The 16,834-nt window shown below is 46.8% G+C and overlaps 1 pseudogene; it reads right to left on the bottom strand.

Annotated features, from left to right (window-relative positions):
* Positions 1-381: 381 nt before the first annotated feature.
* The window catches only part of LOC144692006 (NACHT, LRR and PYD domains-containing protein 3-like), a 98,068-nt pseudogene continuing 81,615 nt past the window's right edge, over positions 382-16,834 (bottom strand).

Here is a 16,834-nt window from a genome sequence, read left to right as displayed (position 1 = left end):
ATGATCTAGAGGTGGAAAACGGAAGGAAATCCATTATTTACCTGTTCATTATATCAGGCAGTTTTATAGTGTTGCGGTTGTCAGCTGCTATCTGTTCTGTAACTCACAACCTAGCCGTGCATTACCGACCCGATTATATATGTTTCACATACATCGCTCCTCAATCAGGTTACATGCTGATGTTTTTGTGTCCCTGTACAAACACGTGTCTTCATGCAGCTACACAAACTGAATTCAGGGAAGAACTGAAGATGGCGGTTCTATCTGTTTGGGCCGTTATTCGGGTATTGGCTAGAAAAGTGAAAAACCAAACCCATGTTTCCTGTCCTAACTCGAGTTCAATTAACGCTCCTGTTCTAATTTATATTGCCTGTCTTTCTACTACGGCGAAAATAAATTGTTCTTGTGAAATTGAAAACATTTCCTCAACTTCCTGCCTTGCGGTGTCTGCTGCTTTCCCGCGGTGAACATCGTGTTTTCCTGTTAAAACAACACAATAACAAACAAGATTCATAGAAAACAGTCAGAATTCAGCTTCAGGAGTGGATGAGGACTCGGGGGCAAAGTGCGCTACTTACATTGTGAGTCAGGGTCTTGAATATATCGATAACATTTATTCACAATTGTTTGCTGGAGGTTTGGCTTGTCTCAAGGCCGAATAGATTCGGCTTTTAAGCCCCGTTTATCATGCAACATTATGAGGAGAATGTGGATTCGAGCCCTATTGCAGTCGCTTTACACAGATAAAACTGAATGAAATCAAATCCCATTAACGTACATGAGCTGAAGGCGCTGCTTTTCCCCCCAACCTGGTTCTCTATTAAAATACATTTCAACCTATTTCTGACCATGTTGTTCACCAGCTTTAGAAGTTTCTTCAGTATCTAACAAATCAACATTTTTCAACTGATCTGGATAACTTATTTTTATTTCCAAGCTTTGTGCCAATGGATTAAATGAAATGCATTCTCAAGTTAAGAAGCTGGTAGAAGAAGATAATCATTTCAATCATGGAGGCTGCGGGCAGTGTTTGAGCATTCACACCGAACCCCATGGACAACTCTCATGTACAACAACTTAGACCCTCGGTCACCACAGCTGGACACGGGTAACCTTGTTACATGCCGGTACAAAACATCAGGCACAATAGTCGGTACTAAGCATAGGGGAACTGCCCGGAATCATTCATGACCTTCGCGTCTTGAGCCGTTTTCTAATCTCCCAGTCCGTGTAGAAATGAGACTCGTGAATCATAAAACCCTGGTGTTCCAGGAGGAGGCCTGTCGGACACTGTCTGATGGTCAGGACTGAGGTAGTGCCGAATTGTGAGGGGTCAAGAATACGGGGGCGTTGCTCTGTCAGAGATGAGGACTGCAGTTCCGCTGCATTGTCAAAGGATCAGGATTGAGGCAGCGCTGCAATGTCAGAGAATCAGGACGGCAGTACCGCTGCATTGTCAGAGAGTCAGGAATGAGGGAGCACTGCATAGTCAGTGGGTCAGGAATGAGGGAGCGCCTCACTGTAAGAGGTTTGGGAACGAGGGAGTGCCGCACAGTCAGTGGGTCAGGAATGAGGGAGCGCCGCACAGTCAGTGGGTCAGGAATGAGGGAGCGCCGCACAGTCAGTGGGTCAGGAATGAGGGAGCGCCGCACAGTCAGTGGGTCAGGAATGAGGGAGCGCCGCACAGTCAGTGGGTCAGGAATGAGGGAGCGCCGCTCAGTCAGTGGGTCAGAACTGAGAGAGTTCTGCAAAGTCAGTGGGTGGGGATGGAGGGCCTGCTGCATACTCAGTGGGTAATGACTGGAGGAGCGCTGCACTGTCGGAGGGTCAGCTCTGAGGGAGGGCTGCATTGTCAGCGGGTCAGGCCTGAAGGAGCACTGCATTTTCAGAGGGACAGGCTGAGGGAGCGCTATCTTGTGTGAGGACCAGGACTGAGGGATTGCTGCACTGTCAGAGGATTTCGACTGAGGGAGCCCTGCACTGTGTGTGAGGATGGAGGGAGCACTGCGTTGCTAAATGGTCAGGACTGAGAGAGCGCTGCACTGTCAGATGTTCAGGACTGAGGGAACGCTGCACTTTCAGGGGGTTAGGATTGAGGGAGTGCTGCACAGTCAGAGGCCAGGCCTGAGGTGGCACCGCAGTGTCATGGGGTCAGGCCTGATGGAGCAATGCACTGTGAGGGGTCGGGAATGGGGGAGCGCTGCACTGTCAGAGATCCTGGAATGATAGAGTGCTGCACTGTCAGAGGTTTACGCATGAGGGAGGGATGCGTTGTCAGGGGGTCAGGGATCAGGGAGTGCTGCAGTATCAGAGGGTCAGGACGAGCACTGCATTGTCAGAGGGTTAAGCATGATGGAGGGCTACATTGTCAGAGGGTCAGGAATCAGGGTGTGCTGCACAGTCAGTGGGTCGGGACTGAGCGAGCTCTGCACTGTCAGATGTCAGGACTGAGCGAGCTCTGCAATGTGAGTGGGTCAGGGCTGAGTTAGTGCTGCAGTCTTAGGGAGTTACGACTGGAGGAGCGCTGCACTGTCAGAGGGTCAGGTCTGTTGTAGGACTGCATTGTCAGAGCTGAAGGAGCACTGCATTGCCAGAGGGACAGGGCTGAGGGAGCGTTACATTGTCTGAGGACCATGAATCAGGGAGTGCTTCACTGTCAGAGGGTTTGGACTGAGGGAGCGCTACACTGTCAGTGCATGAGGATTGAGGGAGCGCTGTGTTGCCATTTGGTCAGGATTGACAGTGAGCTGCACTATCAGTGGGTGAGGCGTCAGGGAGTCGTTCAATGTCAGATGGTTAGGACTGAAAGAGCACTGCACTGTCAGATGCTCAGGACTGAGGGAGCGCTACACTGTCAGATGCTCAGGACTGAGGGAGCACTGCACTGTCAGATGTTAAGGGCTGAGGGAGCGCTGCACTGTCAGATGGTTAGGACTGAACGAGCACTGCACTGTCAGATGTTAAGGGCTGAGGGAGCGCTGAATTTTCAGGGGGTTAGCATTGAGGGGCACAACACGGTCAGAGGCTAAGCCTGAGGTGACACTACAGCATCATATGGTCAGGGCTGATGGAGCGATGCACTGTCAGGGGGTCATGAATGGGGGAGAGCTGCACTGTCAGAGGGTGGACTGATCGAGCGCTGCACTGTGACAGGTTAGGACATGAGGGAGCTCTGCATTGTCAGAGGGACAGGAAACAGGGGGTGCTGCATTGTCAGGGGGTACTGACTGAGGCAACACTGCACTGTCAAAAAGTCAGTGTTGATGGAGCTCTGCACTGACACGGGTCAAGGCTGGCGGAGCACTGCACTGTCAGAGGGTCAGGACTGAAGGAGCACTTCATTGCCAGAGGATGTGGATTGTGGGAGCGCTAAACTGTCAGATGGCAGGGATTGGCGTAGCTCTGCAGTGCAAAAGTGACAGGGCTAAGGAACGCTGCACTGTCGAGCGTCAGGAATGCAGCAGCGTTTCACTATCAAAGCTTCAGGACTGCATGTGTGCTGCACTGTCAGAGAGTTTGGACTGAGGGAGCACAGCACAGATAGATGGTCAGTATTGAGAGAGTGCTGCACTGTCAGACTGTCAGGACTGAGGGTGCGCTGCACCGTCGGAGGGTCAGGACTGAAGCAGCATTTCACTGTCAAAGCTTTAGGGCTAAGTGTGTGCTGTACTGTCAGAGAGTTTGGACTGAGGGAGAGCTTCACAGTTGGATGGTCAGGATTGAGAGGTTGCTGCACTGTCAGACTGTCAGGACTGAGGGAGCGCTGCACTGTCGGAAGGTCAGGGCTGAGGGAGTGTTGCACAGTGAGATTCTCACGACTGAAGGAGCCCTGTCCTGTCAGTGGGTGAGGACTCGGGGTGCGCAGCACTGTCAGAGGGTCAGGACTGATCGAGCGCTGCACTGTCAGAGGGTTACGCATGAGGGAACTCTGCAGTTTCAGAGGGTCAGGAATAAGGGAGCAGTATGCTGTCAGAGGGTCAAAACCGATGGAATGCTGTGCTGTCAGTGGGTGAGGACTCAGAGAGCACGACACTGAGAGTGGCTAAGGACTGATCGAGTGTTGCACTGTCAGAGGGTTAGGCATGAGGGAACGCTGCACTCTCAGAGGCTCAGGAATGAGGTAGTGCTGAATTGTCAGGGGATTCAGGAAAATCAGAGCGCTGCAATGTCAGAGAGTCACGGCTGCAGCATTGCTGCACTATCAAAGGCTCAGGATTGAGGGAGCGCTGCACAGTCGGAGGGTCAGGAATGAGCGAACGTTTCATTGTCAGAGGCTCTGGAATGAGGGAGCACCGCACAGTTAGTGAGTCAGGACGGAGGGAGTGCAGCACTCTTAGAGTCACGACTGGAGGAGTGCTGCACTGTCGGAGGGTCAGGACTGATCAAGCATTGCAGTGTCAGATGGTTAGGCATGAGGGAACGCTGCACTGTCAGAGGGTCAGGAACAAGGCAGCGCTATGCTCTCAGATGGTCAAAACAGAGAGAAAGCTGCACTCACAGTCGGCCAGAAATGAGGGACCGCTGCACTTTCAAAGCGTCAGGAAAACAGGAGCGTGCACAGTCAGTGGGTCAGGAATGAGGGATCGCTTCACTGTCAGAGTTTAGGGAATGAGGGATCGCCGCACAGTCAGTGGGTCAGCGCTGTCAGAGGGTAACTGAGCCCTGGACCGAGCTCATAAACTGACCCTATTCCGCTCCTTAATAATCCCATTCTGAGCTGGAACACTGCCGGCAATTTTTTGATCATAAGAGCAATAGCCAGTGAACATTTCAGGAACTAAATTCAGACAGACAGAGAGAGAGAGAGGCCTAAATAGAACAACTGGAAGAAAGCTGAAAGCTTTGTTGAAGTCCAAGTAGACTACGTCAATTGCATTGCTCTCATCTGCACACCTGGTCACCTCTTCGAAAAATTAGCCCTCCCAATAATTAGCCCTCTCAAAAACAGATTTCTGGTTAATCCATCTATTTCTAACCTATAACCTTCTTTTCCTAATTACTTGATTACAAACTGTAGATAACGTACTAAAGGTATTAAAATTATCAAAATCAACAACACAAAACTTTGAGCTGCCCCAAAAATACATTTAAAACCTTTTCCAGTAAAATGTGGTAACTATTGACTTTGATTCATCCTCTCCACCTGCACATCACTCACACAATTCAAAATTATTGGAATGTCCTAAGTACTTAAAGTTCAAACAGAAGTTTATGCATTGACTTCAAATATTCTCCAGCTGTCTTCAGCTGCATCCACCTTGTGGATATTTTCTAAATCAAAATCCCTTTTCATTTAAATTTTCCTCCTCCTTGTAGATACCAGTGTGTTTAATTGTACCCTGATTCTTCTAAAGTCATTTTTTCTGTGGAGTATCTATTTTATGCCTTGGTGATTTATAATGTTTTATCACGCTACTGATCACATTAATCCATTCATGTGGTTCTGTTGCCAAGTATCTGAGCAAGTCTGGGGCCCATTCTTCAGTGCAGGAGCATCATACATTTCCACATGTTAGTAACTGCACATTAACTTATCATATCTGCACACGCATACCGAAATGCCAATATCATGCCATCTAATACAAGCCACTCTTCACTCTTAGGTAATCTTACCAGAAGTTGTTCAGGGGCAAGGGGGTGATGGGAGGAGGGGGTGGCATCTGCCTGGAGGTATTTGCTTATCTCCCTCGTGTGCTGCAATGCCCGAGGGAGTGGGCAGACTATCAAAAGGAGTTTCCTTAAATCATTCAGAGGCAAAGACACAAAGACCTCAAGATAAAGCACTGAACTTACTAGTTTCATCTACCCTTTCCTGACTTTTATTAAAATGTACATAGATCCATATGGATTGATATATTCCATTCAACTATAGCCAGGAAGAGTTATTCATTTCCATTTGTTGGTGTTATTTCGCTCCTATATTCTAAGTGGGACATCCCATTAATTACTCTTCTCTCTCATGCATGAGCCCTGGAGAAAGATATTGTCCAATAATATTCACATAATCCGGTGTTTTATATCAGAGACAGAAGTGTTTGCAATCAGTTTAGGGATAACTCCCATATCTCCTGTTCACAAACAGTTTGTCCTGTAAGGTAACAAATGGGATGAAGCCAAATCTTTAAAAGGGAAAGTTTTTAGTTCAATAATCACTGGGCTGTCAGTGGAAAGGGTGAACTTCTCTGCTTCTTCTCAAAAGGGTGGAGCAAACATTCCCAAATGTGCACAACTGTGTCAACTTTTTGTAATCAGGTAAAAGACAAACCAAAAACTATTTTAATCTTTGTTTTTTCCAATCCTATAGGTATTTTTCTCAGCTTTGCTCAAAAGTTTATTTTTGCTCTTTCATCAGGCACATTTCTAAATGCCTGTAATATTACTGAAAATAAAACTAAAACAGTTAGTTTGCACTGGTAGAGAAAACCTTCAACCTTGTTAGACCAATAAGAGTAAAAGCGGGTGGAGCTTCCCACAGCTTGTGAGCTGCAATAAAAGAGGCCTGAATTTGATGCTGTGTCTGGCTGGTTTGTCGGTGGTTGGCCGGGCAGTGGAAGGGGGCCGAAGGGGGCGGCTGGTTGAGCGGGCAGTATCACAGATAGGCTTCCCACTGCATTCACGCCTGCCAGATCTCTCAGCAATTTAATGCTGGGGTGGACGAGGTCTCAGATGGGCTTCCCACCCCTGCCCCAATTGAGAATCATAGGAAATAGGAGCAGGATACGGTCATTCGGCCCTTCGAGCCTGCTCCGCCATTCAGTATGATCATGGCTGATTCTCTATCTCAACGCCATCCTCCCGCTCTCTCCCCAGAACAATTGGCACCTTTAGAGTCCAGAGATCTATCAATTTCCTTCTTAAATATATTCCCTTAATGGCCCTTTCCTGCCCAGCCTCAATTTTTAATCTGGCGGGAGGACTTCCCGAGTCTGGAGGAAGCCCGACAATGATCCAGTTCAGGCCTTGGGCGAGGGATGGGGGCGGAGTGAAGGTTCCTCCATCAGGGGTGGGTATGGTGCTGTAGTGGTATTGTCGCTGGAATAGTAATCCTTATTCCTAGGCTACTGCTATGGGGATACGGGTTTAAATCCACCACAGCAGCTGGTGGAGTTTGAATTTACTTACACAAATTCTGGAATAGAAACTAGTCTCAGTGATGGTGACTATGAAACCAATGTCAATTGTTGTAAAGACCCATCTTGTGCACGAATGTCCTTTAGGGACAGGAAATCTCTCATCCGGCATCCTTACCTGGTCTGGGCTACATGTGGATCCAAACTCCTACATTACTCCAGAGTAATGTGGTTGACTCTTAAATGCCTTCGGAAGTGACCTAGTTAGTTACTCTGTTCAAGGGCAATTACAGATGGGCAATAAATTCTTTCTTTCCTGGGACACCCACACCCCATGAACGAATAAAGAAAAACTTTGCCCCCACCCCTTAAGCCCGGATGCTGCAAGGCCGCCCCCCACCCGGCCTGAGGCCCCCAGAAATTACCTGTTGCTGGAATTTTGGGATTGAGGCTCTGGGAGCTACTTCCAGTCCCGGTACTTTCCACTCCTGGAGCCTCAGGGACCAGAGATCTCTCGACCAATCAGAATAGCCAGCAGCTCTCTGAGGCGGGACTTCCTCCCAGTGAGGGGCGTAAATTCCACCTGCAGCCAATTGACGCTCATCCCAGAGTGAAATGGCTGGGGGGCAGTGGGAGTTGGCGGGAATGTGTTCACCACCAACTCTTCGGATGGCGGGAAGGGAATCCTGGCCCTGACCATATGAAATAGCGGAGCGGGCTGGACGGGCCGTGTGGTTTACTCCTGCTCCTATTTACTCTGTTCTTGTGTCAAATTTGTCTTTAACCCTCCTGCAACTTGTGACATTTTACTTTGTTAAAGGCGCCCTATAAATGGAAGTTATTGTTGTTGCTGTAGTTCTGTATCTTTTATGTTTTATTTATGGTCGTTAATGATGAAGTGAGGAGAGTGTCTGAACCGCCCTTGTGGATAACCATTAGGAAACGGCTGTTACTGGTCAGGGTCACTGATTCCTTCCTAACCTGGTTAATAATCTTAGAGACCATGGGAAAGAGAGCAGCAGTACAGACCTTGTGAGTGTGACAATAAAACAGGATTAACAGGAAGACTCCCAATCAGACAGCTCACAGGCAAGAAAGAAGCAAGAGTTCCTATTTACTGCCTAGTGTCATCCCCAAGACACCGGGGAAGAACAACCCAGGATGTGGAATCAGGAAAAGCCTGTCCAGCTCCCTTGGCCCATTGAATAAGGAAAGTCCCCGAGTCAGGACTTCCGCAAGATCCTAACACACATCTTCTCACAAACACCCCATTTCTGACCATCCGGAGACAGGAAGATTTGGGCACATGGAATTAACAAAAGAATATTTCAATACCAAATAAGCAACTCTGAAATATAAATAAATCATTTTTAAAATAAAGGAGGCGAATGTTCAAATCTCTCTGTGGAGAAGTTGGATTATCTTTTCAGGTCCAGAGAAGGTTCAGGGCCCTGAACTGTTAATCCGAACTTCTCCACAGATGTTTCAGGATCAGCCTGTCCAGCATTTTCAGATTTATTTCATTTTATTCTGTTTGTATTTCACCCCCATTTCTTTTGCTTTTATTTCGTGTGAAGCCATCAGCTTAGTTTTTATTCTATTTGTGTTTGTTTTTTTCAGTCATGTAAACCTGAGAAATCAGACAGAAATGGTGATTAATGTCTAGTAAAGAATAAAATGATAAATTCACAATAATCCAAGGAGTGAAGCAATATCGTTATTATTTCTCGATTCTATTCATTTCTCACTATAAAATGTGGAACAATACAACATAATTAACAGACAGAAACTATTTGCTTACATTGCACAGTGTGGCTGTTTTTGTAACACTGACTGTAAATGTGAATCTGAGCCTCTCTGTTACAGTTCTCAGTTCCGGCCAGTAGATGTTCCCACACTCCGGAACAATGAAGTTTACAGATTAGAGAAGAACACAACACAATAATTGTTCACATTGTATTGGACAGGGGAAATTTGGGAATAATAGGGAAGAAGATTAGCTCTAGGTCCATTACACAGGAGACGCCACACACAATAATTGTTCAGATCTGACAAAGAGAAAGCGCGGGTGTAGCACATGTTTCTTACTGATCTCTATTGAGAAGGATCTGGGCCGCAAGTGCCATTTTCTTGTGGTCTCAGCTCTTTTAAGAGAGATGTGGTGATGCTGAGAAGAACCTCCAAGCTCAGAATTCAACAACTTATATATTTTTATTTGCATATTTTTGAGCATTGCTTTCTTTGTCTTTGCTGATTTCGGCGTGGCCTTGACCCACCATGGGGGTTGGGGGGAGGTGGTTGGTAGGTCTGGCAACAACTCATCCAAGACTCATGTCTGCAGCCGCAGAAAGGCCAGCGGTCTCCCTGAACTACACAATCCCCAATTATTGCACCTCCTCACCCCCGGTCAGCTGAACAATCCGTGGCACCATGGGTTTGGCTCTGGCTGCACTCCCCAGTTGACCCGTCATTCTCACCAGTATTCAGGGCTGAATAAATGTTGTAGAGCGAGATGCACTGAGGGGATTAGTGCACTACTGGCCTTGTCCCCCTTGACAGCCTGGGACTCACCCATTTCCTATGAGGAAAGACTGGATCGGCTGGGGTTGTTTTCTTTGGAACAGAGGAGACTAAGTGACCATTTATTTGAGGTGTTTACAATTATGAGGGTAGAGCTGGAATGGATCGGGAGGACCTATTCTGTATAGTTGCAGACAGGGTCACCCAGGAACATTAATTAGACAATTAATAGGCAGGTAAGTAGCACAATGAATGAGAGGCTGCTAACTCAGTCCATCACCATCAAAATGTATTCACTAGATCACTGATTATAAAATTATAGTTTAGATCATATTGGGGAGATTCATTTATGAACCATTCAGGAATCTAATTCATCCATTCCGTAGTCTGTCGATCTAATACTGTTGGTTGGAGAAGAGGTTTGTCTTGGGATTTTGCCCATAATGGGGTATATAGTAAATCGTCCGGGTTTTTTGGACTCGGCCCGATTCTCTTTTCCATTGTTTGTTGCTTTCCCCTATGAGGTGTTAATCCCAGGCGCTCTCTGTCTGTTCCAGTGGATACAACACATCCCAGCCGCTCTAGTACAAGAAGATATGGGGAGCACCCCGGTGTCTGCATGAACATTTATCCCCCAACTTGCTCCTCTGGTGAGAAACTGGCATTAGAAATCAGCGGCCTCACAGAAACCTTTCAATTTCCATTTCAAGGATCTGAAACACCAGTTTTACACCCGAGTGACAAGTTCCACCCACTTCCCAGCTGTGGCTGTTGCTGGTGAAGTCACTGTAATTGTCGACTCAAATTACCCTGAGATGTCGCTGTTGGGGCATCTCCTAGAATGATCGATGTGACTGTTGAAACAACTAAGCGGAATACTCGGGCACTTCAGAGGCCGCGAACATGACAGTCAATCACATTGGAGAGTCTGGAGTCAGAGACAGAACAGGCCAGATAAGGACAGCACGTTTCCTTTACAAACACTCGGGCAGATTAATGATCAATGACAACAGTTTCTATTTAAAATCCAGCTTCTGTTAAACTGAATTAAAATTCTCCAACTTTCATCTGAACTCATGTTCTCTGGGTTATCAGCAAAACCCCAGGATTGTTAGTCAAGCAACATAACCCAATACACAATCCTCCCCTGATAGTTGAAATCGACTCCATTAAATGGGCCACTTATCTCATTGCAATTTGTGGGCTATGAGCGTTAATTGGGTGTCAGTGACAACACCATAAAAGCGTCTAAAAGCTTTTACAAAGTGTGTTTTTTTGTCCCTGTTACCTGTTCTTTCCACTGTATCAGTATTAATTTCTCATTACTGTATAGTGATTATGTTGACATTTCTGAGTTGATTCCTTACATTAAACCATAGAGTCTTCACTCTCTGTCCATTGATCTGTCAGTCTGTGGCCCCAGGAGATATCTAATACCAGATCATCTTTCTTGTGTGAGCCTGTTGTTCGAATCTGGTTATTACTGATTTCAAATTATTGGTTCCCTTCCTTGATTTTTTGAAGCCTGATGAACAAAGTGAAACTTCACCATTTATTGTAGCAGAGTGAGGGGAGAATAAACAAACTGTATATGATGGGGAATGTAAAATAAATCAGGAAATAATGTAATGTACAACAGGCCCATCAGTATCTGGAAAATAATATCAATCCAACAAAGTTACATCTTAAGGAACCTGACCCAGAACATCAAACTATCTTCTCTCTGTTTAAATGCTGGTGATCCTGCTCTATGTTCAGACCACCACCCATGCATTAGGCCCGCAGAGTTTCAGGCTGTGGGTCCCTACATGCATCCTGTCCATTCACTGCAGTGTAGTTCCACTGGGTCACTTAACTTCCACAACTTGTTACTCTTTGAGCGGGTGAGTGAATTTATCAGGTCACCATCTTTATTTGACACACTCCAGTCCTCTTTGTCATTCCAGCTTTTTAGAAACTCACCCTTCAGTGTGTAAATTACAGCAATATCAATAGGGCAGAGTCTAAATTCAACACATTGTTTCAACAACTGATGATTTCTTTCTTAGGGACGACAGAAAAGCATTGATACTTTCAGTCCAATCCCTCGGTTACAGAATCCGCTGGAACCTCCCCAATAGGATACTCTCTCTGGGACACCCCATGCAGTGGGTGTTTGTCTCTATTGGACAGTGCGATCTATCCCAGCTGAACAGACCCTGTACCCACCCTGAACCCACACAGGTTCACTTCCCAGCAGGGTCACTGGGCAGTGATACTGAGCGGGAGCCCTAGGGACTTTACACCCAATCCCAGGATTACTGAATGTAATTGTCAATGTCCCACTGCAGCCCAGACTGATCCACACCCTGGGGCCTCCCTGTCTGTACATTTCCCCAGTGACCCATTGGGGAACATTCAGCCCCGGATATCCTGCAGAAGCAGCACCTGTGGGGCCGGGCGGCTGAGTCTCGTGACCCTGTGGCTGGGCCTCTGACGTCACAATGGGAGATGACGCTCACTCAGCTCGAACTGGAAACTGGGAAAGGGCCAAAAGGATTTAAACCTGGAGTGCGGCCGGTTAAAGGGGAGGGAGAGAAACTCGGTTAAAAATGTTCCTATAGTGAGAACAGGAATGTTTATCAATCCTAAGGTTCGCATCTCACTCTCAGTCCAGATCTGGTTCCCTGCAGCAACTTCAGCTGATTTTCTCCACTTTGACTGAACTGATTGGACTCCAGCCTGAAAGAGATTAAAGATTAAACAGGAATAAACAGATTGAACAACAGTGTCAATAACAGGGAGACTGGAGTTAATGGGACAAATCTCCTGCTCACTGGGTCATCAGAGACCAGACATACGGCTGAAGATGGGCAGCGGGTCCCTGGGATGTCCTGACTCACGGGCCTACGTGGGAATTGCCCCAGAGGTTTAAATTTCCACTGGGCAATACCCCTGCTGCCTGGGACCCTGTGTGAATGACTCTGACTCTGGGTAAGAATCGGAGACTTGGGACAAATCCACAGGACTTACCCGGGTAGTTACCCAGGAAATGTTAGACTGTAAAATCTGGTCTAATACCCGGGTAACTCCACAACTGAGTCCCCCAATCACCCACCCCCCATCCCCCCACTGACCATCATACTACGCCCACACTACCCGATTAACCCCTCCAACCACCTCCACCACCCACTGACCATCATACTACACCCACACTACCCGATTAACCCCTCCAACCCTCACCCCTCACTGAACATGATACTACACCCACTCTACCCGATTAACCCCTCTAACCACCCCCACCCCCCACTGACCATCATACTACACCCACACTACCCGATTAACCCCTCCAACCACCCCCACCCTTCCACTGACCATCATACTACACCCACACTACCCGATTAACCCCTCCAACCACCCCCAACCCCCCACCGACCATCATACTACACCCACACTACACGATTAACCCCTCCAAACACCCCCGCCAACCCGACTACCTCTTGACCCTCCCAACTCTGTCCTTGACCAAATCTGACTAAACCCCCGGCTCTACAGCCCGACCCAACAACGCCGCTGACCAAGTCCCATTGGCCATCAAACTGACCGCATTAACCCCCCGACCCCACCACTCTCCCCTGACCCGACTAGACTCTGCTCGTGTGGAGCTCCCCGGGGAGGGGGGGTCACTGCTGAAGGTCCCGGGAGGAAAATGAAGCAGTTTCAGTTTGGGAGAATCTTGTCGAGCAGCGGCAATCCGCTTTTCATCGCTGCTGTTTGAGAGATTCAGGACCATTTATATTTTAAATCCCATTTATATTTTAATTATTACACTAAAAATTAACACAAACACTCACTTGATCAGATTTGGAGTCCTACAGGTCAGGATGAGTCGGCTGAAAGCGGGGACAGATTGGTCTGTGAATCGGTTGTATACCAGGTTCAGATCCGTCAGTGACCGGTTTGTACTGAGAGCGGAGGCGAGATACTCGGCACAAGAATCAGTGAGACGGTTACTCCATAGCCTAAGGAACAGGGGGAGAAAAATAACAGGAATCAGGTTAAATCCACAGTGTTTGAACGAATACTATTAATAATAACATACAGTAAGAGACATTCCAAAAGCACAACATCCATTTATACAGGAAAAAGAAAACACTATTAATGCTGCAAATTAAATATAAGTATAATATACTGGAAATACTCAGCAGATCAGGCAAGTATTTGTGAAGAGAGAAACAGAGTTAAACATAGAACCATAGAAACTAGGAGCAGGAGTAGGCCATTCGGCCCTTCGAGCCTGCTCCACCATTCATTATGATCATGGTGGATCATCCAACTCAATATCCTGCTCCCACTTTCTCCCCATATCCTTTGATCCCTTTCGCCCCAATAGCTATATCTAACTCCTTCTTCAACACATGCAATGCTTTGGCCTCTACTACTTTCTGTGGTAGTGCTCACCAATTTCTGGGTGAAGAAATTTCTCATCTCAGTCCTAAATAGTCTATCCCGTATCCTCAGAGAGTGACCCTTGGTTCTGGATCCCCTACCATCCGAAACATCCTTCCTGAATCTACCCTGTCAAGTCGTTTTGGAATTTGATAGCTTTCTTTGAGGTCCCCCCTGATTCTTCTGAGCTCTAGCGAATATAATCCTAACCGACCCAATTCCTCCTCATATGTCAGTCCCGCCATCCCAGGAATCAGTCTGGTAAACCTTTGCTGCACTCCCTCTATAGCAAGAACATCATTCCTCTGATAAGGAGTCCAAAACTGCACACAATACTCCAGGTGTGGTTTCACCAAGGCCCTGTATAATTGCAGGAAGACATCCCTGCTCCTGTACTCGAATCCTCTGGCTATGAAGGCCAACATACCATTTGGTTTATTTGCCGCCTGCTGCACCTGCATGTTTACCTTCAGCGAATGGTGTACGAGGACACCCAGGTATCGCTGCACATTCCCCTCTCTCAATTTATAGCCATTCCGAATATAATCTGCCTTCCTGTTTTTGCTACCAAAGTGGGTAACCTCACATTTATCCACATTATACTGCATCTGCCATACATTTGCCCACTCACTCAGCTTGCCCAAATCACACTGAAGCATCTCCACATCCTCCTCACAGCTCACCCTACCACCCAGCTTTGTGTCATTTGCAAATGTGGAGATATTACATTTAGTTCCCTCATCTAAATCATTAATATATATTGCGAATAGTTGTGGTCCCAGCACCGATCCCTGCGGTACCTCACTAGTCACTGCCTGCCATTCGGAAAAAGACCTGTTTATTCCTACTCATTGTTTCCTGTCTGTCAACCTGTTTTCTATCCGTCTCAATACACTACCCCCAATCCCATGTGCTTTCATTTCACATGCTAATCTCTTAGGCTGGACTCTACGAGTTACATCCTCAAAAAATTCCAGTACATTTGTCAAACATGATTTCCCTTTCGTATATCCATGCTGACTCTGTCCGATTCTGCCACTGTTTTCCAAGTGCTCAGCTATTAAATCTTTTATAATGGACTCTAGAATTTTCCCCACTACCGACGTCAGGCTGACTGGTCTATAATTCCCTGTTTTCTCTCTAGCTCCCTTTATAAATAGTGAGGTTACATTAGCTACCCTCCAATCTGTAGGAACTGTTCCAGAGTCTATAGAATCTCGGAAGATGACCACCAATGTATCCACTATTCTGGGGCCACTTCCTTAAGTACTCTAGGATGTAGATTATCAGGCCCTAGGGATTTATCGGCCTTCAATCCCATCAATTTCCCCAACTCTTTTCCCTACCAATACCGATTTCTTTCATTTCCTCCCTCTCACTAAACCCTGAGTTCCTCAACATTTCTGGTATGTTATTTGTGTCCTCCTTTGTGAAGACATAACCAAAGTATGTATTTAATTGGCGGCCACTTCTTTGTTCCCCATTATAAATTGCCCTGTTTTTGACTGTAAGGGACGTACATTTGTCTTCACCAATTTTTTTCTCTTCACATACCTATAGAAACTTTTACAGTCAGTTTTTACGTTCCCCGCAAACTTACTCTCATGCTCTATTTTCCTCTTCTTAAACAATTATTTGGCCCTTCTTTACTGGATTCTAAACTGCTCCCAATCCTCAGGTCTGTTGTTTTCTCTGGCCAATTTGTATGCCTTTTCCTTTTATTTAATGTTGTCTCTAAATTCCCTTGTAAGCCATGGTTTGTCCACCCTTCCTGTTTTACTTCTGCGCATGCCAGGAATAAACAATTGTTGCAGTTGACCCACGTGCTCTTTGAATGTTTGCCATTGCCTATCCACCGTCACCCCTTTAAATAACGTTTTCCCAATACATCACAGCCAACTTGCGCCTCATACCATTGTAGTTTCCTTTATTAAGATTCAGGACCCTAGACTCAGAATCAACTTCATCACTCTCCATCATGATGAAGAATTCTATCATATTAAAGTCTGAGCTGTTATTAGAACTGGGAAATAGCAGTGAATTGACAGGTTATAAGCTACGGCGTTTGGGGGATCTGCGGGCAAGGAGAGATCAGAATGGGATCTGCGGTGTGATTAACTGACAGAAGGGATGATGGTGCAAGACAGCAGCACAGTATCTCCATTTCACTCGGGGGTGGGGGGGACATGGGATGGTCCGTGACTCAGGAATGAAGTTTGTGGTTGGGTTGTGGATAATGGCTGTGATCTTGCTGGAAGCTATGAAGGCAACATCCCTGGTTTACTGATGTCTCCCTGGAGGCGCTTCCCCAGACTGCTCGGGCTCGGAGGGAGGTCTTGTTCCCTCAGGACAGGAGGAGGAGATCGGCCCATTCAATCCAAGCAAGCCTGGGTAGAGATTGCCGAGGGGGTGAGCAGGTGTGGGGCACGTGGTTGCAGTGACACAAAAGGATCAAAGTCCTGATGTGTTCTGGCAAGGTGAGTGCAGCACCAATGTTAAACGTACAGCTTTATACATGACTAAGGATTCCCAGGTAGCAGCATTGACTGTCAGAGACATGTCAGCCTCTCTGTGGAAGGCCCTGGCCAGTGAGAGTTGACCCTGCACTGCCGAGACTGAGTGTCCACATGCAGGAGGCATCTCTGTGGTGACATGATGGACAGCCAGGCTGACATCAGCATAGACTAATGTGTACCTTTGATGGGTGAGTAACCATAGAAATGTATGTGCTTGTAGAAGAGAGCACATGATGTCAGGGAAGGAGCCACTAAGAGTGCTGGCGTCCAGATCTTGCCATCCTTACACCAATGGAAGAT

The sequence above is a fragment of the Cetorhinus maximus genome, chromosome 16 (genome assembly GCF_964194155.1).
Source record: "Cetorhinus maximus chromosome 16, sCetMax3.hap1.1, whole genome shotgun sequence".
Lineage (NCBI taxonomy): Eukaryota > Metazoa > Chordata > Chondrichthyes > Lamniformes > Cetorhinidae > Cetorhinus > Cetorhinus maximus.
The sequence above is the reverse complement of the archived record's forward strand: the minus strand, read 5'-3'. Positions and strand labels throughout refer to the sequence as shown.